At 36.9% G+C, this 25,417-nt stretch overlaps 1 protein-coding gene across 1 annotated transcript in view; it reads left to right on the top strand.

Moving 5' to 3' along the window:
• The first annotated feature begins 15,541 nt into the window (after positions 1 to 15,541).
• The window catches only part of LOC111438057 (ankyrin repeat-containing protein BDA1-like), a 67,259-nt gene continuing 57,383 nt past the window's right edge, over positions 15,542 to 25,417 (top strand). The window contains exon 1 of the mRNA XM_023076014.1: positions 15,542 to 15,633. The gene's annotated coding sequence lies outside the window, so the exon portion shown is untranslated. The remainder of the gene's footprint in view (positions 15,634 to 25,417) is intronic.

The raw sequence follows: 25,417 nt of genomic DNA on the forward strand, positions 1-25,417 counted from the left end.
GTATCTAATTAAATCTATGTTAGGAGTTAGATTTAGTTTTTGATTTGATTTACTTTTGATTTGATTATATTTTGTTTTGATTTGTTTACTGGTTTTACCCGATTTTCTTGCAGATTTTTTAGGTAGATTTTTTAAATATCTTTTTGTATTCTCTGTATATATAGAGCATTCTTGCTCTTGATAATTCAATCTTCTCATCAACCATTCAATCCCTCATTCTTTCACTAACAGAGCTTAATTAGATAAAAAAAAAATTCCATGATATTGTTTTTGAATTCCCCTAGAATTACTTTAAAGCGCTGTGTTTTGTAGAAAATAAATTTGCTCTAATACCAATTTGTTGAAATTAAAAGCCGCTCTGATACCGACTTGTAGAAAATAGATGCTCGCTCTGAAACTAACTCGTTTAGATAACTCTCATGAAACTTTGAAGGGGTGTCGAGAGGGGAGGGACAAGGAGACAAAGAATTCTCAAAAGCCTTCTTTCTATTACAAACTATATTTTAATTCTTACTCTTTTATCCTTATGCTATGCTTTTTACCATGAAAAAACTATTAATTTATAGGTTTTCTAAAACCTGCTATCCCATAACCCATTCTTTCCTAAAATAATTCTTGCTTCCGACTAAATTTTAAAACCAAAAAATTAATAACTGCTTTTTTTTCCTTTTTTTTCTCTCTCTCCCTCATTTGAGTTTATTTCCAACAAAACATCCCCGTAAACTTAAATGTTCCTACCATCTGTCATGCCAATCATCTTCTTGTATTTGTCGAGAATTACTTTCGGTAGCGGTTTTGTAAAGATGTCCGCAACTTGATCCTGACTTGCCACATGCAGCAATTCCATGTTTCCTTCCTTCACATGATCTCGGAGAAAATGAAATCGAACGTCAATGTGTTTGCTTCTTTCATGGTTCACTGGGTTCTTGGCCAACTCAATTGCTGATTTGTTGTCAACTTGTATTACGGTTGCACCTCGTTGCTTTAGCTCCATCTCACTCAACAAATTTCTAAGCCATATTGTGTGGCACACACACCAAGATGCTGCTACATACTCAGCTTCACACGTAGAGAGTGTCAGGATCAGTTGTTTCTTTGAAAGCCAAGTAAAAGCTGTGTGGCCCATGAAGAATACATAACCCAATGTATTTTTTCGATCGTCTATGTCTCCGTGCCAATCACTGTCAGAGTAACCAACTAACTTGTAATCTTCTGTTCTTGAGTAGAATAACCCAAGTGATAATGTTCCTTGGACGTATCATAGGATTCGCTTCAGCGCATTCCAATGTGAATAAATTGGCTCCTCCATGAACTGATTTATTATGCCGACACTTAATAAAAGATCTGGCATTGTGCATGTAAGATAATAAAGGCTTCCCACCAGGCTTCGGTACCTATTTGCATCTACTCGTTCTCCTTCATCGTACTTTGAGAGCTTTGCACATGGTTCCATTGGTGTTGATACCGGGTTGCAATTTTCCATCTTGTACTTCAAAATTTCCTTTACATATTTCTCCCGTGATATGAAAATACCTGTTTCTCCTTGTTTAACCTCCAAACCAAGGAAAAATTTCAACAAGCCCAAGTCCGTCCTCTTAAATTCTCGCGTCATTGTGCTTTTGAATTCTTCTATCATTTCATCATTGTTGCCTGAGAAGATGAGGTCATCGACATAAAGAGCGACAAGTATCACATTACCTCCACTCTTCTTTTGTATAAAGTGAATGTTTGTGGGGACATTGCTTGTACCTGTTCTCCTTGAAGTATGTGTCGATACGAGTATTCCATGCTCGCGATGCTTGTTTCAACCCATAAAGCGCCTTCTTTAGTTATAGTATCTTCTTCTCTTCTCCAATTTTCACGTACCCGAGAGATTGTTCAAGATATACTTCTTCTTTAAGCACACCATTCAAGGATGCTGATTTGACATCCATTTGAAAAATCGGCCATTTGAATTGGGCTGCTTGGGAAATAATCAATCGGATTGTCTCCATTCTAGCGATGGGAGCAAATACTTCGTCATAGTTAATTCCCGCCTTTTGCTTGTATCCCTTCACAAGAAGTCGCGCTTTGTACCGCTCAATCTCACCTTGAATATTCATCTTTTTCTTGAACACCCACTTCACACCTATGGACTGACTTCCTTTCGGTAATTCTGTCACTTCCCATGTGTTGTTGCGATGGATCGCTTTAGTCTCCTCATCCATGGTAGTTTTCCACTTCGTGTCTCGCACCGCCTCTTCAAAGCTGATATTTTCAGCATCTGCCAGAAGACATACAAGGTGTACCTCATCTGTTGAGTCATACAAATCTCGCAAACTCCGCATTTTTGGTTGTCATGGTTCATCTTCATCATCGGAAATTTCTGAGTCTGTTGGTGCACTTGTTGGTACAGCGACTGATGATTCTCCAACTTCGATGTTGACTTCTGTCGAATTGTTCCACTCCCATTCGCTTGCTTCATTTACTCGCACATTGCGACTCACTATCACCATCTTGCCAATCGGGTCAAGTAGTTTGTATCCTTTTGTCTTCTCATCATATCCAATAAATATATACCTTTTGCTTTTGTCTTCGAGCTCCATTCTTTGTTGGTCCGGTATGTGAGCATGAGCCACACTACCGAACACCTTGAGATGAGAAATTGTAGGCTTTTGTCCGCTCCAAGCCTCTTGTGGTGTTTGATCATCTAACTTTGCATGTGGACATCGATTCTGTACATAGATGGTGCATTGCACGACCTCTGCCCAAAATTCCTTTGGCATCCTATTGCTCTTAAGCATTGAGCGAACCATGTCGAGAATGGTCTGGTTCTTTCTCTTGACCACACCATTTTGCTGAGGGGTGTACGGTGCGGTTAGAAATCGCCTTATGCCTTGCTCCTCGCATTACTCCATGAAAGCCGTCGAAGTATACTCACCACCTCTATCGGATCGTACAACTTTGATGTGTCTACCAGTTTTCTTCTCCACCATTGCTTTGAACTTTTTAAACACCTCGAATGCCTCAGATTTTTCATTCAGAAAGTAAGCCCAAGTTTTCCGTGAGTAATCATCGATAAAGAAAATAAAATACCTCTTTCCACTGAAGGACTCGAGGTTAATTGGTCCACATATATCTGTATGGATCAACTCGAGAGGTTGTTTAGCCTAAAATTCAGCCTTCTTTTGAATTGTGGTTTCGCATGCTTGCTGAGCACACATTCTTCACAAAACTTTCCTTCAAAATCCATGTTTGGTAGCCCATGTACCATATTCTTCTTCTTTAACTCCTTTAGGCCGCCATGATGTAGGTGACCTAAACGGAGATGCCAGAGTGATGCCTTATCTTCTACGTCGACTCTCAAACACTTTTCTTGTATGCTTCTTAAGTTCAATTTGTATATTCGATTTCTTCCTATCTCGACTCGAGCAACCAAACGCTCTTTCTTATCCTTCAGGTGTAGTAGGCAGTCCTTTAGGAATATCGAGTAATCTTTCTCTGTGAGTTGCCCCATACTCAATATGTTGGTCTTGAGATCTAGTACGTAATAGACATCTTGGATTGATCCCATCACACCATCCTTTTGCAAGAAGTGTATCGTACCTCGACCTTTTACCTCCACCTTCGACGCATCTTCAAATGACACATGACCATCTTCAATATTTTGCATTTCTTTGAATAGGTGCTTGTGACCGCACATATGGTTGCTTGCCCCTGAGTCGAGATACCACAGAGTGTCGTTATTAATGTTCTCTTCATCTTGAACCATCAAGAGAATACCTTCATCTGTTACGTCTTCCACGGCTAGGTTGGTTCTTCCTTCCACCCTTTTTCCGGCTCGACATGCTTTTGCAACGTGCCCTATTCTGCCACAATTGTAACATCTATTGGAGTTACAATCATTCGCGTAATGACCATATTTTTTACATTTATAGCACTGAATGTTTGATCGGCCACCTCTTCCTCGAATGCGTCCTCTTCCACGCCAATTTGCTTGGCTCGACAGTCTCTTCTCCTGGTAGTTTTCTTCATAAGTGTTGCCTTGACCACCTTGACCATTCCCGCGACTTCCACGACCTCTACTTCGAAAATTTTGAGAGTAGAGTGTCTTTTCATCCTTTATCGATGTCTTCGTTTGAAGCGCTTGATCGAGTGGCTCCTCCTTTTTCTTGCGTTGCTCGTGTGCCTCGAGAGAACTAGCAAGCTCATCGACTATGAACTTAGTCAGGTCCTTTGACTCTTCTATGGCACATATGACATTCTCGAAGTTGTCTGTTCACGACCTCAAGATTTTCTCCACAACCCGCGTCTCAGGTAACATTTCTTCGTTTTGATTTAGCTAATTTGCCACAGTTTGTACACGTGTAAAATAGTCAGATACATTTTCTGACTCCTTCATCTTCATGCTCTCCAACTCGCCACGCAGAGTCTGGAGACGCACCTGCTTGACTCGGTCGGTTCTTTTGAACACGTTTTCTAGAGTGTCCCACGCTTCTTTTGAAGTAGTTGCCCTTGCAATCTTCTCAAAGTCCGACTCGTCAAGAGCTCGAAACAGCATGTATAATGCTGCCTTATCCTTTGATCGTAATTCCTTTAGCGCCTTGTTTTGCGCTGCTGTATAACCCTTGGTATCCTTCGGTTCTTCGAAACCTTCTTCGACCACCTCCTATGCGTCTTGCGAACCAAGAAGAGCTTTTATTTGGATGCTCCAATTCTCGTAGTTCGTTTTCGAAAATCGTGGTAGCGGCATTTGTCCCATCATGTTCGCCATCGGCTCTCATACCAATTTGTAAAAAATAAATTTACTCTGATACCAATTTGTTGAAATTAAAAGCTGCTCTGATATCGACTTGCAGAAATTTGATGCTTGCTCTAAAACTAACTCGTTTAGATAACTCTCGCGAAACTTTGAACGGGTGTAAAGAGGGGAGAGACAAGGAGACTAAGAATTCTGAAAAGCCTTTTTCTATTACGCACTATACTTTAATTCTTACTCTTTTCGCTCCTTTTTTGATCTGCTTTTTACACTAGAAAAACTATTAATTTATAGGTTTTCTAAAACCTAAAATTGGCTATCCCATAACCCACCCTCTTCCAAAATAATTCTTGGTTTTGACTAAATTTTAAAACCAAAAAATTAATAAGAGCTTCTCTTTTTTTCTCTCTCTCATGGTTTATTTCCAACATGTTTTCATTTGAATATGGATTTTGCTCATGTTGGAGAGATTGGATAATAAAAATATATTGAGGGTCTTGTTTCGTTTGGTACTTCAGCATTTGGCTAGCATTTAAATTGGGTGTAAGTTAGGTAAATCTGTACATTGAAATTCATTCTTAGTTTTTAGGTAACTATTGTGTTAAACCCACACAATTAGATGAGTGGAAGTCCACGTCCAGTGGGAGCTCTTTGATAAGTTACCCACTACTTTCCATTTTTAAGATTAAATTTGTTATTTAAATATTCAACTGAATGAGAAATTATAAATCGGGTCTTAGAAACAAATATTTCTCTCTTCCTTTGATTTTCATTGTTTTCTTCCTCAAAGAAAATTTCCTTCGGCCATTTTTTACTCCATCGACGTTTTTCTCTCAATTGCCAGAAGTCAACAGTGTATCCTTCAGTTAGCTTGTTTTTGTTTTGTATATATATTCTGCCATGTGATTGCTTTTCTTCAAGCCTTTGGATATATACAGTATCAAGTCACACTTTGAAGTAGTCTTCTCACATGGAGCTTGTGCTGGCTAAATGCACATGGAGTAATATGTAGTATTTGTTAGGTTATGGAGTATTTATAGCTTAGTCAACATTATACGTAGTAAAACTATATATGGTAAACGACATATAAAGTAAATTGTCATAAATAATAAATAGTTATGTACAGTAAAAAGATATAACTGGTAAAGTTACATATAATAAATAATAAATTGTCATAAATAATAAATAATTATGTAGAGTAAAAAGATATATCTGGTAAAGTTACATATAATAAATAATAAATAGTTATGTACATATAAAGATATATCTATTGGGGGTGAAACCGGATACCATGACCACGAAGTAGCGGAATCTCAAGGATCGACAAGCCTTAGGGTTGATTTGGTTGACACTATTAAGAAACGTGTCGTTATCAAGGAGAAAACAACGTCAGATTTGTTGAAGGCGCTGTTGAATATGTATGAAAAACCGTCGGCTATGAACAATGTGCATTTGATGTAGAGATTGTTCAATCTACAAATGTTTGAAGATGGATCTGTTGCTAATCATATAAATGAATTCAATATGGCTATAAGTCAACTAAGTTCTGTGAAAATTAATTTTGAGGATGAAATTAAAGCATTGATTTTGTTGTCATCATGACCCGAGTCGTGGGGTACTATTGTTGCCCCAATTAGTAGTTCCCAAGGATCTGATAAATTGAAGTTTGTTGAAATTCGAGATATAGTTCTCAGCGAAAGTATTCGCAAACAGTAAATTGGAGATTCATCAGACAATGCTCTCAATCAAAGAGCCCAAACATGAGCGATCAAAATCAAAGAATCAGGAAAAATCTCCAAACAAACCAAATGTAACGTGTTGGAGCTGTGGAGAAAAATGGCACTTTTGGACAGATTGTACAAAATTGAAGAAGCAGAATCACAAATCTAGAGAAGATGATGATTCTATATATTCAACAGAAGATACTGAGGATGTTTTAATCCTTAGTGTGGACAGCCCGACTGAATCTTGAATTTTGGATTTAGGTACATTGTTTCATTTGTCTCCAAGTAAGGAATTGTCTCGAAATTTCAAATCAGAAAATTTCGAGAAGGTGTATCTTGCCGACAACAAAACCTTGGATTGAAGTGAAGGAAGATATCTCCATACAAACTCCATCAGGAAATCAATGGGCATTAGAAGATGCCCAATATATTCTTGGTCTAAAAAAGAACCTAATCTCTATTAGTCAGTTGGATAGCACAGGCTATGCAGTAGAGTTTGAAAAGAGTCTGTAAAAGATTGTGAAGAGTGTCATGCTTGTTGCACGTGACACCAAATCTGGAACCTTATACACTACTGCAGAGGGTATAAACATGGTTGTTGTGCTGAGAGTGCTTCCAATTTAAGTCTATGACAGAATAGACTTGGACATATGAGCGTCAAAGACAGGAAGATGCTAACTGCAAAAGAAGTTTTAGAATGCCTAAAATCTGTTAATATGGGTCTTTGTGAGAGTTGTGTTAGGGGACAACAGAAATGAGTTAGCTTCACAAAAGTTGTCAAAGAACTGAAGGAGGTGCAGTTGAAAATGGTTCAAAAAGACGTTTGGGACCATCTCCAGTTTCATCACTGGGTGGATCAAAGTTCTACATCACCTGTGATTTCAGCGGGAATGTATGGGTTTATTTCTTGGAAGGAAGATGTGTTTGCCAACTTCAACAAAATAACCACTAATTAGTTAAAACTAGATAGCTAAAAATACTCCAACTATCTCAAAAGAAAAGATAAAAAATACTCCAACTATCTCAAAAGAAAAGATCTTTATTTAACCGTATTTGACATAGTCAAATTCTTCTAACAATCCTTCCCTTCAACTTATTCTTCTTTGTCAAGAATTAGTTAAGTTAGAAAAACTCTTAACACCCTGTTGTCAACCCAACTTTTGAAATACTTCTAATTTGGAGAGGCTTTGTCAACAAATCAGCAAGTTGATTTCGGGTATCACAAAATAATAAATTAATGGTTCCTTCTTTTGTAAAATCTCTAAGAAAGTGAAATCCTACTCTTATGTATTTGGGATGTCCATGTAAAATTGAATTTTTGGATACCTTAAATGTTGAAGTATTATCACACATTAACTTTGTTCCTTCTATTTGAGAGTGACTAATCTCTTTAAGTATCATCATCATCCAAACAACTTGACATGCACAGGCACAAGCAGCAACAAACTCAACTTCTTTGGTTGATAAGGTTTCTATAGGCTGCTTACGAGAAGACCAAGCTACAGCTCCTCCTCTCATCATAAACACAAAACCTGAAGTACTCTTATTATCTTTCATGTCTACGACATAGTCATTATCAGCAAATCTAATTAAATCACTAACTTCTCCCTTTCTATAAAATACACCATAGTATATTGTACCTCAAGTACTTAAAATTCTTTTAGATGCTGCAAAATGTTGTTGTGTTGGACATGCCATAAAATAACTAATCAAACTGACAACCGACATAAGATCAAGACAAGTAGCTATGAGATACATCAGACTTCCCACTGTTTGTTTATACGAAGTTACATCTACTTTTGCACCACTTTTATTTTTGCCAATTTTTTGTCCTAGAACAATAGGATTACAAACAGAATTGCAATTCTCTATGCCAAATCGATTTAAAACTTCAGTCGCATATTTTCTTTGACATATAAAAATACCATCTAATCTTTGTATTACCTCTATGCCAAGGTAAAATCTCATCTGACCTAAGTCAGTCACAGCAAACTCTTTCTTCTTGGAATGTTTAAATTCCTCCAATAGTTTTTCATCATCTCCAGTAAATAAAAGATCATCATTATAAATGCTTACAATAAGAATTTTACCTCTCTTCCTCTTGATGAAGAGTATCTGCTCACTGAAACTGCTTTTGAATCCTTCCTTGATGAAGTAGGATTATATTCGAATAAACTAGGTTCTAGGTGCTTGTTTCAATCCGTAGAGAGCCTTTTGGAGTTTGTACACCATCTCCTCACCTCCCTTTTTCTCATAGCCTTTTGGTGGTTTAACAAAAATATTTTCTTTTTAACTCGCCATATAGAAAACTGATTTGACATCTAATTGATAAAGTTTCCAACCTTTCTGGGTGGCAAAAGTAATGATCATTCTCACAATATCCATTCTTGCCACTGGTGTGTACACTTCCGTATAATCAATTTCATATTCTTGTGTGTAGCCTTTTACCACCGGTCTTGCTTTGTATTTATCAACTTCTCCGGGCTCATTTAGTTTTGTCTTATAAATCCATTGCTCCAATCGGTAAAACAACCAGGTTCAATATTTGATTTTTTCAATGGATTTGATTTCTTCATCCATAATCAATCTCCATTTTGGGTTATTGAAAGCTTCCTCAAAATTTACAAGATATGAAATCATCAACAATATCATATTTACTTCATCCTCTTCAGATAAGCTTTCACTGAAATCATAATTTGCTAACTATATAGGTGGATGCCGATTTCTCCCCTCCTCTATTGTCAAATTTGGTGCAACAGTTACTGAAAAATTGTTTTCAGCAACTGGTTCAATTGTTTCAGCTGCCGGTCTAGTCGTTTCCTTCGTGATTTCTCCTTCTTCATTTTCAGCAACTGGTTCAATTGTTTTAGTAGCTGGTTCAAGCATTTCCTTCGTGATTTCTCCTTCTTTGGTTGTGTTCTCATCAATTTCAATATTTTTTCCCAGTCCAATTTTGTTTCACCTTAAAAAATTTTCCAATCTCATTCAAGATCTTCCTCGAAAGCTACATTACGACTTACTATAATTTTATTTGTTGGTGGATCAAACATGCTATAACCTTTGAATTCGCTGCTGACTCTAAATAAAACACATGATACACTTTTATCTTCAAGAGCATCTGGAATATGAACATATCCCACACATCTAAAAACTCTGAAATAATCTACTCATGGTTTCTCTCCGCTCCAAGCCTTCTCTAGTGTCATGTCTTTTACTGCAAGAGTGGGTGATCGATTCAAAATGGGAATCGTCCACCTGACTACTTCAGGCTAGAAATTTTTAGGCACTTTCTTCTCTATTAGCATAGCTCTTACCAAGTTCATAACGATGCGATTTTTGCATTCGGCCACTCCATTTTGTTGTGGGGTATAGGCTATGGTCAATTGTCTCTTTCCTCCATGTTTGCAAAAAATCTTTGAATTCTGTAGAGTTAATTATCTTCCTCTATCTGTCCTTAAACATTTTATATGTTTCTAATTTTCTTTTCCACCATTATTTTGAAACAATTGAAATGATAAAATGTTTATGATTTTTTTACAAGAAAATAATTTCATGTCTTTCTTGAAAAATAATCTATAAAGCACAACAAATAATTTTTCTGGTTACTTGAAGTTGGTGAAATTGGACCACATAGATCTACATGAACAAGCCCCAATTTTTCCGTTGCTCTCCATTTACCCATTTTGGAAATGGAGTTCAATGTTACTTGCATTTCATACATGCCTCACAGGTGGTGTTTGGAGCTAGAATGTGAGGCAGACTTTTCACCATTTTTTTGTGTTTGAAGGTGCACAAGTCTTTGTAGTCGAGATGACCATATGATTGTGCCAAAGTGTTGACTGATCCGTATTTGAAACTTGGAGGAATCTTCCTTCATTTGTTGTGGCAGATAGTTTAGCAAGCAAAATGAACAACCAATTTGCACTCATAATTGACTCTGCCATTTTTCCTTTATGTGGATGGTAAATGCTACATACATCATCTTTGAACAACACTGCTACTCTTTTTTCTTGTAGTTGTTCAAAGCTCAAGAGATTATTTTTGAGTTTAGGTACCCAACTCTTTTTTCTTGTAGTTGTTCAAAGCTCAAGAGATTATTTTTGAGTTTAGGTACCCAATACACATTACTAATAGTGTAACAAGCCCCATATAAAGTTAATTTCACTACACCCTTTCCAATAACTTTCATACTTGTATTATTTCCAAGCTTGACACTGTGAGAAAAGGTCTTTTCTAAGCTTGAAAACATACCTTCATTTGCACACATATGGTTTGAGCAACCAGAACCTAAGAACCAAGCATCAGTCCTTTTTGCTTCATGTCTTTCCATATGAGCCATTAACCTCACTTCATCCTCTTCTTCCCGCTCTGCATAATTCAATTCCTTATTCATCTTTGGACATTCATATTGAAAATGACTTAAGTCATGACACCTATAAAATTCAACCGTTGCTTTGTTGAAAGTTGATCTTCCTCTTTCGCATCTTTGCCCTTGTAAGTTCCTCTTCCTCTATTGCTTATTTTCATTCGACCTTCGAGTTTTAGAACTTTCTCCTCTTCATTAATGTTGGATCTTTGAAATTTTTGTTCATACACCACTAATGAACTTTGTAATTCATCAATGGACATGTTATCAATATCTTTAGATTTCTCAATGGATACTGCAACATAAGTAAATTTTCCAAGCAGGGTTCGCAGAATTTTTTCTACAATTTTCTTGTCTGGCATATCTTCTCCATACTTCTCATCTTGTTGGAGATTATATATCATCACTCTTGCAAAATGTTCTATGATACTTCAAAGTCTAGTGGCCCTTTTGTGCTTCAGTCAGCATTATTTCTTCCGCTGGTTCTGAGAAACCAATATCTACCACACTCCATAGACCCTTCGTTTTAAGCAAATTTTCCATCAGCTCACTCAAATGATCATAGTAACCGAGGGATCTTCGTTAAAGTTTTGTCTTCACTCATAATCTTTGTATTTGATCGCTCAAAAATTGTTATTCTTCAAAGTCTAGTGGTGGCTCTAATACCAATTGTAAGGTTTTGAAAGAAGAATGACTAAGCCATAAACATAAACAATTGGAGTTTCCAGTGACGATATTATTGAGTACTGACTTCTTTTGTAGCCTTACAAATAACATCATAATAGAAACTAACCACAAATATGACAAATTAGTTAAACTAAATAGCTAAAAATACTCTACCTATGAAAAAGAAACAATCTTTATTTAACCATATTTGACATAATCAAATTCTTCTAACACCCTATTAACATTAATTCAACATACTTTTCAAGCATAATGCCACCTCGACTAGAAACACTTGAAAAAAAAAAGGTGGGAAGAGGTGAGTATAAAATTACTTAGGAAGCAGCCTACTTGCAAGCTTTCATCGCATCCTACCGCTTGGCAAGGGCACTCCAACACTAAAGGCATATAAGAGGAAATGTAAGGTACAAACTCTGGTGAAACCGTTACATTGCTACTAGGCTTGTTAAGCTTTCTTAGTCATCCTTGTTGTGGAGATTTACTAGGTTCTTAGGGGCTAAATCTCATCTCAGGTTTCAAAGATGTTTAGGACTAGCTCCATGGGGTTAATCCAATCTCTAGGTGCACTAAGTTTAGCCCTCTGATCGTCACTCACAATCTTAAAATGCTTATTCTATTGAGGCATACTAACCTAGGTCAATATGTAAACCGCCCTACCTCTAGCACCCTAATATTAACTTGATTCACTCATGCATGCTTTATTAGGGAAATATTTCTATCGATCACATAAAACACAAAAAAATATATTCTAGACTCACATTGGTCATCCTTGGGCGTCGAGGACGTCTACTAGGTTCCTAGAGCAGCTAGGTGGTTCAATGCAAACTTTCAACTCCAGGATACTTTATTTTGACTCCTCGAGTCTTTTTTTTTTTTTTTTAACACTAGGGTCTAGACCTTTTGATCGATGCTCACGATCCTAAGGTGCTCAATCTACTATAACTGTCTTGACCCAAGTCATCTTCTAACCAACTTAACTCTAACACCTTAGTCTTATCTTTGTACAAATAATAAGCTCTATAGGGAGAACACACAATCAATCACGTAGAGATAAGCAAACTATATCAAGCATCAACTCGATGAGGAGATAACATCCATCAATCGCCCGAAGCACAAATCACAATATCACACCCTTCATTCTAGTATGGTGGAAAGCAATAAAAGTTGGCATGCATCTTAAATTCCCATCCTAGAGAAGCTTTGGTAATTTTTTTATGACATACATTGCATGAAAGCATATTATAACCATCTATTCTAAAATAGCTCGCATTCTAGTACGTCCTAGCAATTCGTACAAGTATTACTTAAGAAAATTCACATGGCTACTACAAATAGCTACTTATATGGATGAAGCGTGACTTCCTAAGCTTGATTTTTCGATTACTAGGAGCCCAACTTTTTTGAAAGATCCTAACTCGAATCATAATAAGGTCAATTTTGAAATCGGAGCAAAAAATAGTCGAATGAGCTAAAAAGCTGAACTCAAACACCGCCACACGCTTTCATACATGCAAGAGGTCACCTGCACGCAAGTATAGACTCATATTTGGAGGAACAATCGCGCTCACGGTGCGACTCGTGGAGCCTTCATATTAATGCAATCAAATCGGGTTGAAGCAATGGGTAGTCAGTTTGGGTCAAATGCTGTCAGTTCAGGTCAAATCGATTTGTTCGTGTCTCCCTCAAAAGTCTCGACGTATGGCGCAGTCTAAGCCAGACATACTTCCTCTTCGCTATCCAACGTGTGTCTTCGACCATAGCTTCACACATGTCCTCCACCATCACTTGACCTACATTTCACCTACCATTTGAGCGTTTTCTAGATTCTTCAATCAATTTTCAATTTCTTTCTAATTTCTTTGGATTTCGTATATTTTTCTACGTAACTCATTCAACTTGGTTCCTTGATGTAGAGTGTTAATCCATTTTTTTTAAAAATTATTTCCATCTTAATCCGTTAGCTAGATAGAAAAATAAATGCTTCAAAAATCTATGTAAAATACATAAATTATAGTTTCTTGACAATAGTTGTAACTCCAACTATCGATCTAAATTGACACAAAGTTTGTTCATGAATAGTGTGCGAAACTTTCCATGGGATAACATATTAAAATTTCATAATCTAATTCTTTCCAAATTTCTCGAATTTGAAATAAATTGAGACAAAAATCTTGAAATTTATATCACCATTCTTTCTTGATTATCGATGAATTTAAGTGATTCAAGTGTCCATATTGATTCTCCTATAGTCTTTGAGGATTATTGGGAAGGAATTTTTGCTGAACTCTAACTCTGAATAGTAAGTTCAAAAGATTCATTCTTCTTTTTCCTTCCTCAAAATCCTAACTCTTCTCCTTTTCTTTTTCTTTCTCTGTTCTTTTTTTCCTTCCTCCTTGACGATATGTTCAGGATTCATACAGATCCCCCATCCCCCATTAGGCAAGTGGGATCAAATTAAAATTTTTTCCTTTTTTGAAGTTAGACTTTACTTTGACCATTTTTTTCAAAATTTTCACTATTTTCTTTTATATTTTTCTTATATTCCTAAAAAAAAATAAGCATTTTTCTCCTTTTATATTATCTTCAAATTCTTTTTTTAAAGTCCTCAACAAAATCGGGAAACATACAAGAAATTAATTCTCGTCAAAAATCGGTTGTTACACTAGTCTCATATGAATATGAATCCAAGGTTAGGAGCATATATTTCCTTGTTAAACTAGTTTTTGTTTGTGTGCTTCGTCTCCTCATCTTTCTTTTACTATTCTTACCTTTGGGATTGTCAAGCACAAACTAGTGCTTAGTAAGCTAGGTCAATGCCCCATCATGAGTTTTTCTTAATGATCATCAAAAAAGAAGCAGATTTCTAAAAGCTATTTTGTGTACACTATTATACTAATATATTAAACATACTATGCACCATTTTTAAACTCAAATGGTTTAAAGACATTACATTCGAATTTTTCTTAAGTACGATTGGTAGAGATTACTAGGGCGTGCTAACATGCAAGCATAACTTGCTTTATGGTTCGAATATGCATGATTAGACCTCAAAATTGCAATTTGGATGATATGTTCAGCATGTTATGGAAAATTACCGAAACTACACTAGGATGGAAATTTAGGTTGTATTCCTATTTTAATTCTTTTTGCTACGTTAGAAAAGAGGATGGGATATTGTGATCTATTCTCCAAGTGATTGATGGATGTTATCTCCCTTTTGAATTTGCATGAATGTCTAGATTATGTTTTCCCTGCTTTAAATGATCAATAGGAATATCTCCCTAACAAAGCATGTATGAGCGAACCAAGTTAAGATTAGAGAACTAGAACTAGAGTGATTTTCACACCAACCTAGGTCAGTACGTTTTCAGTAGACCGAACACCCTAGGATCGTGAGCGGTGATCAGTGGTCTAGACCTGAGTGCACCCAGAAATTATATTAGCACTGTGGAGCTAACCTGAAGTGTTCTAGAAACGCGAGATGAGGACTAAACCATCAAGATGCCCTTAAGAATCTAGTAAACCTCCACGACATCTATGAATGATTAAGAAAGTTTAACATGCTTACTGGCAATGTGAATGATATCATCAGAACTTGAGGTTACTTGAGTTACTAATGTGTGTAGGGTCGGATCAAGAATAACGTGCAATTCAATAAACTAGCCTGGAGGAGGGACTAGGGACTACATGGATAATTAGCTTAAGATGAAGAGTTCTATTAAATGTAAAATGGGTCAAAGTTGTAGCTGCATTTCCATAAATCAGGCTTGAAAAGTGCTTAAAATTATATAGGTAAATTACTTAAGTCAATGTTCCGATTGAGTGTAGGAACGGAATAAAGTGGACTTGGGACTACACACGTTATTGACTCGTGAAAGAGTCGTAATTACGCTCAACCATTCAACCATTCAACCAATACCTTGTCCTTAGCTGACAAGTCAGTCAATGGCCTCTACTGTTCACGTCAGTAATGGAGGTACATAAACTTGACTATCTTAGCTGCTAAGAAAAGCATTTTAGGCCTACTTTTGTATATTGTTCCAATTTGTTGTTCAAGTTTTGTATTGGGCAGTCTCCACACATCTCTTCATCCATCTCGACCATCCTTATCAATCTCATTTGTAAGTCTAATTTCAGTCTAGTTGTGGTCCATTTCAGCCCAACATATATTTTTATTTATATATAATCATTGAATTGTGCTCACACTTAAGAACTACCACAATATTGATCCTTAATCACTCTATTTGTTCATTTTGCTGCATCTTTTGGAGATATCGACTCCTTGTATTCGATACTTCAAGCAAATGCCTATATTTTAGAACGCATATATCAGATATGAACATATTTGTTTTTGCATTTGAAAGGAAAGAATTCATAGCATTAAATGATTGGACCATATATTATTTTAAAGAAAATAAAATGTTGGTCCATTCAAGCATAGCTGAGTGGATAATACACTAATTATTATCTTAATGATTGTCGAAACACCATCATTCGTTTTGAATCAACTCCGCCTTCCTTCATGAAACTTATACGAAATTCTTCCAATTTCAACGTACTAAAAATCTAGAACTTAATTAATAGAAGAGCTCTCGAATCTAAAGAAAAACCGAAATCAAGAACCCAAAAGGCTAACTTTCTGTTGTTCTTCGATTCATGATGGATTTAAACACTCCATTTGGAGTTAGGGAGAAATTCTGACTCTGGAGTGAATTTCATCTTCTCTCTCTAAAAAATCTAAATTTCTTTTTTCTTTTCTCTTCTCTCTCTTTTTTCTATCTTTTTCCTCTCCTCTAATCTGGTTGAGCTCGCCTTCATCTTCTCAGAACAATAGTCGTGTTACTTCTATGTTTGCTCATCTTTCGTGTACTAGATCGAAGGTGTGTATTTCATCGGCGTTTATATTCATGAGACAAAACCGTTCATTATCCATCCTTTTCTTTCGACATTTCGTGTTTCCTTTTCTTTCGACGTTTCGTGTTTCCTTTCTTACAGGTGAGATCTAAGTGTTTACTGAAGTGTAGGACTTCAGGTATGGTCATGGGTTCGTTGGAGGCGTGGGTCAGCATTTTCCATCGATCGCGTAAATTATTATTATTATCATTATTTTATTTATTCATTTATATATATATATATATATATATATATATATATATATATATTTTGAATCCTTATACAATTTATTTTCAAGTTGGTTCTTTTCTGACTCAAAATAACTTAAAAAACATTTAGTTCTTAACTAAAAGGCCAAATTGGGATTGATTTATGTCTACTTTTTGAAAGGTACCTTTTTGTAGATACCCCATTACACATCTCAGCATCAGCCGGACACGTCCCTTTTTCCTTGGAGATCATGAAGTTGAAACCATCCTTAGCCAAGAAGCTTAACCCAGAGGGCTATACCCCTATCCACTTGGCATTGCAAAATAACCAAACGAAAACCGTGCTGCGACTCGTCGATATCGATCGAGATCTCGTAAGCATACAAGGGAGAGAGGGCTTAACTCCATTGCACATTGCAGCTTTGGGAGGCATGGTTGATATATTGGCAAAGTTTCTAACTTCATGCCCAAAATCAATTAAAGAATTGACCAATGGTAATGAGTTCTGCTCTACATATTGCGGTTAAAAGTGAAGATATTGAATCGGTTAAAACCTTGCTAGAATGGATCCAACAAACTTGCATGGCCTCAATACTTGATTGGTGTAATGACGAAGGAAACAATGCCATGCATCTTGCGGCCCTTGGAAACCAAATTGAGGTCAGTATTAGAGGTTGTTTTTAACCCTTTGTGTATGACCATATGAAGAAAAGCATGTCTTTGGTGCAGATGGAAGAAAGAGGAAATCAAGCTTAATCAGAGTTTACAAGCCAGGGGAATGAGGTCAGGGAATACACGCAGCCGAGACTTGAATTTAAAGTCCAGTTAGATTTGACGATCTAATACGGGAAGTTGATGTTGATGTTGTTGGGTGCCCCTTGCGAGGAAAAGAAGTTCACGACCCGTAGGCCTCCCGGTATTTAGAGCTGTTTTCCTTTCTTTCCCTTATTTCTGGAGGTAACATAGGCTGGATGGATGAGAAGAGGGTCAAGCTCCGGAATAGGAGAGTTCAGACTCAAGCTCCTACTGATTGAACAAGGAAGGTAAACTGGAGAGAGGGTCAAGCTCATTCACCTATCGGTCAGGTAATATCGGGGCAGAGGAAGGGTCAGGATCAAGAATCCATCAACCAGAATTTTCCAAAGCTTTTCATGAACTTAGTGGATATCAAAGCAAAGAATTTTTGGAAGGCAAGACAGTAGAAGACATAATGAAAGAACATGGTCGTGTGGAAGACAAAGAGGTAAAAGAGTCATTACATGTCTAAAGAGGATCGGAATGCCATATTTCAATACTCTGGTATTTGTTGCTTTAATGATAGAGATTTGTGTTCATCTTCCTTATGGGATTGGCTATGCTCTCCATTTGGTTCTCCCTTTGGTGATTTGCTATACATTTTGCAATGATTTTTGGGCTTACTTGGTCCAAAATTAAATTGGGTTGATTGGACAGAAAATGAAGGGAGATCTTCCGCTAAAGAAGCTTAGGAAACTTGGTGGTCTCTTCATGCGCACCATTAGCATGGAGAAAGAATTGACTCTAACAAGTGTGAACTTTGGTCACAATGTTAGAGCTTAATTAGATTAAAAAAATAAATAATCCATGATATTGTTTTTGAATTCCACTACAAATACTTTAAAGCGCTATATTTGTATCTAAATATGGATTCTCCTCATGTTGGAGAGATTGGATGACAAAAATATGTTGAGGGTCTTGTTTGATTTCGTACTTAAGCATTTGGCTAGCATTTAAATGGGTGTATCCTTCCATTAGCTTATTTTGGTTGTGTATATATATTCTGTAATGTGATTGCTTTTTCTTCCAACCTTTGGATACATACCTGATCAAATCACAATTTGAAGTATTCTTTCTCACATGTAGCTTAACTTCCTAGTAGTTATTGATTTAAATAAGTTTGAAAATATGGTTAAGGGAGAGTTAGTAGTTTTTTAACTGAGGAGAAAGTTTCTGGACAAAGTTTAGGAAACTAGCTGTGCTCTCTTGGTTATAAATACTCATGAGATTTATGGTTTTTACACAACAACACAACAATAAATAGAATTGAAAAGCTAAGTGTTTAAGGTTTTTCTATTAAAAAGATCTCTCCCTCAAGTTGTTCTTTTTTTGCTTCTTTTATTTATTTCGACATATTTCGATCGTGGGCCATATCCAATATTTAGTATCAGAGCGTGGACGCCAAAATAAATGTCGTCACCATACAAAGTCACTGGAGGAGAAGTGACAACAATATATAGAAAAATAAATTGCCTTAATACCAATTTGTAGAAAAATAAAGCCGCTCCGATACCAACTTGAGAGAAAAAACGCTCGCTCTGAATCTAACTCGTTTATATAACTCTCACGAAACTTTAAAGAGGTGTCGAAAGGGGAGAGACAAGAAGATAGAGAATTCTCAAAGGTCTTTCTCTATTACACACTACACAAGATTCTCAAATGTCTTTTTCTTCTCTTTCCTTTTTTTTCTCTTGCTATTACATCCATAAATGAAGCCCTTTTATAAGCTTTCATGAGCCAAAATTGTCCTTAACTACCCATCATTTTCTCACCTATTTGCTCTCTTTTTCAGTAATTTTCTCACCCATTAGCCCTCCTTCAGTAATGTTCTCACCATTAGCTCTACTTTCATGAGATAATTATGCCCTTTTGACTGAATTAAAAAAAAATAAAAATTCATTTACGCTTATTTTCCAACAAAACTCTCCCATAAACTTAAATGCTCCTACTCAATGATTCCTCTTGCGCCGTTTTCGTTTTCTCAAAATTAGTCGTGGTTTATTAATTTTCTCTTCTTTTCTTCGAGCGAAAAAATAGGATTGTCCTTCTCTGATGAGACTTCATTTGGATCTTCTCGAGAACATACCATCTGTAAAACCACCTCTTCATTTTTCCAATTCTCAGCTACGCTTGACTCAGACTTCATGGCTTCGTTCAATTTATTCAATTCCTTTCGTAAGTCCACAGCGACCTTTACCGCTAGCATTCTTGTTTCCTCTATCTTGGTTTTATCACGAGTGAGTGTCTCAATCGTGTGTCGTAAGTTCACTATCTCCTGTTGGACTTGATTCAGGTTCACATCGAGTGAGTTTCTCTATTGAGTCAGTATCTCTAAATTCTTTTTCTCCCTTACTAGCTCGTTCACTAAACCCTCAATCTCCATTAACAAGTCTTTCTCTTTCTCCGCACCTTCTTCAACTTTCTTTGTAAGATCGGAGATTGTCTTCTAATTCTTTTCATTCTCCTGTTTTAGATAGAAGGAACTCTTACTCAGCTCAGTCACTTCCTTCTCCAACCGTTGAACTTTTGTTTCCAGCTTTTTCTTTTCTAATTCAATTTTCATCCTCTTTCTTCTTTTTACTTGGAATTGCTTTTCTGGCCATTTGAGCTCTCTCTCTTCGAGTTTGGGCTCTCTGTTCTTCGGTTGTTCATCCTTCTTCGATTTTCTTGTCTCTGATACCACGATTTCGCCAAATCCGCTATGAATCAGATCATTTCTAATAGTTTCTACCACCTCAAGACTATTGCCGTCATCTTTCGTGCCCCCGTCTCTTTTTGTGTTCGGCCCTTCATTTTGAGCCATCAAGAGGATGCCTCCATTTGTTGTGTCATCCAAGGCTAGGTTGATGGTTTCTTCCACCTTCTCTTTGGCTCGACAATCTCTCGCATAGTGACCCATTCTGTCACAATTGTAACATTTTTCGAAGTTACAATCATTCGCATAGTGGCCATATTTATGACATTTAAAGCACTAGATATTGGAATTGTATATTTGACCGAGCTCTTGATTGCGTCCTCTTCCACACCAATTGGCTTGGCTCGATAGTCTCTTCTCCTTATAATTTTCTTCATAATCATTGCTTTGATCACCTCGACCATTCCAGCGGCTTCCACGTTCTCTACCTCTGTTAAAGATCACGTATTTGTTTAGATTGTTGTTAGTTAGTATCTGATTAAATCTCCTTATAGCTAGAAGTTGATTTAGTTTTGATTTGATTTTTTATTTGTTTACTGGTTTGTTACCAAATTTTCTGCAGATTTTTAGGTAGATTTTCTAAATATCTTTTGTATTCTATATATATAGAGCATTCTTGCTCTTCATAATATAATCTTCTCGTCAACTATTCAATCACTCACTCTTTCACTAACAACGGGTATCAGAGCTATCTTCTTAAGGGAACTATGAGATCAAAATGGGAGGAGAATCAAGTTTTTCAGCTGTTGCACCACCAGTCTTCGATGGAGACAATTATCAAATGTGGGCAGTTCGTATGGAGACTTATTTGGAGGCCTTGGATCTTTGGGAAGCAATAGAAGAGGATTACGGGGTCCCTTTGCTTCCAGCAAATCCTACTGTAGCACAAATAAATTACAGAAGGAAAAGAAGACAAGGAAATCAAAGGCGAAAGCTTGCCTATTTGCCACTGTATCTCAAATGATCTTCATGCGAATAATGTCCCTCAAAACAGCAAATGAAATCTGGGATTATCTCAACGCTTAATATGAAGGAGATGAGAGGATTCGTGGAATGAAAGTCCTGAATTTGATTAGGAATTTCGAGTTGCAGAAGATGAAGGAGTCTGAATCGGTGAAAGAGTACTCTGACAGACTTCTCAGCATTGTCAACAAGGTGAGATTGCTTGGTTCTGTATTAAATGATTCCAGGATTGTTGAAAAGCTGCTAGTCACTGTTCCAAAGAAGTTTGAAGCCACCATTACTACTCTAGAGAACACCAAAGACTTGTCAAAGATTTCTCTTACAGAGCTCTTGAATGCTTTGTTGAACAGAAACACTCGCACACTTTATTAAGACCAATCGAGAAGAGATTTACAAGACACTTTGTAGAAATTGCTTGAGAATTTTTGGGATGATAAACTAAGTAGGGTGGAGGGGTATTTATACTAGATGATAGGTAATCAATTCCTAAAATTTCTAACATTTTTCCTAAACTATCTAAATCATTTTCCTAAATTTATTCATAAATTTCCTAAATCATTTTCCTAAATTATTCCTAAAATCCTAAATCATTTTCTTAACATAAATATAGTCACTCATACAATGGTTGGGTTTAACCCGATTGGGCTAGTGATGATATTTTAACACTTCCCCTCAGCACTAGTCCTCATTTGCTGCACCACAGCGAAAACTCTCATGTGTGCAAGTATTAAGCTCTTTAGTAGACAAGTTTACCCCTTGGTCATCCGTATTCTTCCTTCACAACTTTGTATCTAATAAAGTGGCAGTGCATCTCAATATGCTTTGTTCTGCCATGAAACATCGAATTTTCTACTAGACGAATCACAGATTGGTTGTCGCATTGAAGTGGTATCGAATAGTCAACTTTCTGGTGCCAATCTTTCATCAGAAGTTTCAGCCATGTACATTCCTGAGTTGTTCCCGCTGCTACTCTGTACTCTGCTTCTCTAGTTGACAATGATACAGTTGGTTGTCTTTCGTTACACCAAGAAAATGTTCTCAAATCGAGATTGAACACATATCCGGTGCTTGACCTTCGAGTATCGTGATAATTTTTGACATATCTCAAGGTCCGTCGGGCCGCATCCAAATGAGACTTCTTTAGACTTCGCATATACTGACTAATGACACCAACTTCATTTTCGAATCCATTTGGTTGGTTCATGTAGATCTCCTGATCCAACTCTCCATGCAAGAAAATATTCTTCATATCCATCTGCCAAAATTTCCAATCTTTATTAACAAGTGCTGGAGGAACCTGTACGATAGTGATCTTTGCCACTGGACTAAACGTTTCATCATAGTCTAGTCCATATTGTTGACAGAACCCTCGAGCTACAGGTTGAGTCTTGTATTTTTCGATTGATCCATCCGAGAGACACATTATTTCGTAAGGCACTTGCAAGAGATGAGTTTGGTATCTCTTAGTCTTGGCACTAATTCCCAAGTTTGATTTTTTTCCAGGACTATAATTTCTTCCTCCATCGCTTTTTGCCAAGCTAAGTTTTGTGATGCTTCTTCATATGTCTCCGGCTCATTAACGTCTTCTACTGCGTTGGCATACTCTAGATTTGGCTTTAAGATTATTTCTGAATGTCTTAGTTGTTGAGCTGCCCTTTGTTTCTCACTAGGTTCACTTGGTTGAGTAACTTCTTGCCACCAACACTAGTGTCACTTGAATCTTCAGGCGCATCAGCACTGAAGCAAATGTGTACAGTTTGCTCCCCCGTCTTCTGTGGAAGAATCTCTCCAGTTTGCTCCCTCGTGTTCTGTAGAAGAATTTCTTCAATTTGCTCAAGGTCTGGTAGTACTTCCTTCTCTGGGGGCCACTCCTCTTCCATTGCACCACTTTGATCATCAATCATGTGGTTTGAGCATCCTGAATCAATGATCCAATCATTCTCATAATCGATATGGTCTCCCATCATTGCCATGAGTGTTAGCTCATCTTTTTCTATGGCATAAAGTACCTCTGCATCCCATTCCTCCTCCATCTCCATGTTGGAGGATGCCACATTACTTTCGACAGATTTTTTCTTGGACCAACAATCTTTGGACATGTGGCCCTTCTTCCCACAATTATAGCATATGCCTTCAAATCTCTTCCCTTGAGACTTATTGTAATCGTTCTTTTGAGCTCTCCCTGGTTGTACAGTTCCTTGGTAACTTCTTCTTTTGTCACCATTGTATCCACGTTTGGTAGATGACCTATTATTGCTCCCGCTTTCACTTGTGTAGAGTGCTTCTTCTTCACCCTTCAATGTGATGCCTCCTATTTGTTTAGCCATGGCTTCTTGGCTGGCTAACAAATTTTCGAACTCTTCAAGTGATGGTTGAGTGGGCCATCCCTGTACAGCAATAATAAACCTTCTATATTCTGGTCGCAATCCGTGGATTATAATCCTCTTCATTCGAGATTCTACAATGGCAGACTTCGGGTCTAGTTCAGTAATCTCCCGACAGATCGACTTGACCTTGTGGAAGTACTGAGCAATTGTCATGTCACGTTGTGAAATTGACAAAAACTCATACTCCAGAAGTTGTAGCCTCGTATTGTTCTTCTTTGAGAACAACATCGTGAACGTGTCTCATGCTTCTTTCGATGTCTTGTCATCCCAAATATGCTCTAACATCCCTTCTTCGATTGTCGTCTTCAAGGCAAACATTGCTTTGCCTGCTTTGATTTTCCTAAATTTATTCCTAAATTTCCTAAATCATTTTCCTAAATTTATTTTTAAAATCCTAAATCATTTTCTTAACATAAATATAGTCACTCATACAATGGTTGAGCTTAACCCGATTGGGCTAGTGATGATATTTTAACATGCTTTACAAGCACAAGAGCAAAGGAGGTCTATGAGGCAAGAAGGGGTGATTGAAGATGCCTTACCTGTTGAGCATCAAGACAACAGCAGGTATAAAAACAAGAAAATTTTCAAAAATCAATCGACGAATGGAGATTCATCTGCCAATTATCAGAAAAGAAAAGGAGGAAGTTTAAAAAAATCCTATCCACCTTGCCACCATTGTGAGAAGAAAGGTCATCCACCATACAAGTGTTGGAGAAGACCTAACGCCAAATGCTCCAAATGCAATCAACTTGGACATGAAGCTGCAATCTGCAAAGTCAAAGGACAGGTGAAAGAAGTAGAAGCACAGGTAATTGATCAAGAAGAAGAAGATCAATTGTTTGTGGTCACTTGTTTCTCAAGCAAAGAATCAAGTGAGAGGTGGTTGATTGACAGTAGGTGCACAAATCATATGACATATGACAAGGAGTTTTTTGAGGAATTAAGAGACACTAAAGTCAAGAGAGTGAGGATTGACAATTGTGAACACTTGGAAGTCAAAGGAAAAGGCACAGTAGCTATAACAAGTTATGAAGGTACAAAATTTATTCCAGATGTTTTATTTGTACTTAAAATTGATCAAAATCTCTTAAGTGTTGGTCAGTTACTTGATAAAGGCTATAAAGTGTTGTTTGAGAATAAGCCGTGTTTGATCATAGATGCTAGTGGCAAAGACTTGTTCAATGTCAAAATGAAAGGAAAAAGCTTTGCTCTAAGTCCGATGGAGAAAGAGCAGATGGCCTTTATATCCAGAGCTAGTGCCATTGAGATTTGGCACAAAAGACTTGGGCACTTTCATCATCGAGGTTTGCTTCAGATACAGTCAAAGAAGCTGGTAGAAGGACTCGCTGACATTGATGATGACATGCCTCCTTGCCGTGCTTGTAATTTTGAGAAGCAACATAGGCAACCCTTTCCTAAATAGGCATGGAGAGCCTCGAAAAAACTGCAGTTGGTTCATATTGATCTTTGTGGTCCTCAGTGAACACCATCATTAAATGGTAATCTTTATTATATTAATTTTATTGATGATTTAACAAGAATCTGTTGGATCTTCTTGCTGAAGCAAAAGTTAGAAGTTGTAGGTGTGTTTTGGAAATTCAAAGCCAGAGTTGAGAATGAAGGTGCATGCTTGATTTAGACTATAAGATCAGATAATGGCAAGGAGTACACTTCAAAAACTTTTAACAGGTTTTGTGAAGAAGCTGAAATTGAACATCAATTGACAACACCATACACTCCTCAACAAAATGGCGTCAGTGAAAGGAGGAATAGATTCATAATGGAGATAACGAGATGCATGCTAAATGAGAAGAATCTTCCAAAACGTTTTTGGGGAGAAGCAGCAAACACTGTTATGTACTTGCAAAATCAAATTTCAACAAAAGCTGTGAAGGACCTGACACCATTTGAAGTTTGGTATGGTTACAAACCTTCTTTAAAGTTCCTTAGAGTATTTGGG

This window comes from Cucurbita moschata, unplaced genomic scaffold (assembly GCF_002738365.1).
Source record: "Cucurbita moschata cultivar Rifu unplaced genomic scaffold, Cmos_1.0 Cmo_Scf00070, whole genome shotgun sequence".
In the NCBI taxonomy this organism is placed as follows: Eukaryota; Viridiplantae; Streptophyta; class Magnoliopsida; order Cucurbitales; family Cucurbitaceae; genus Cucurbita; species Cucurbita moschata.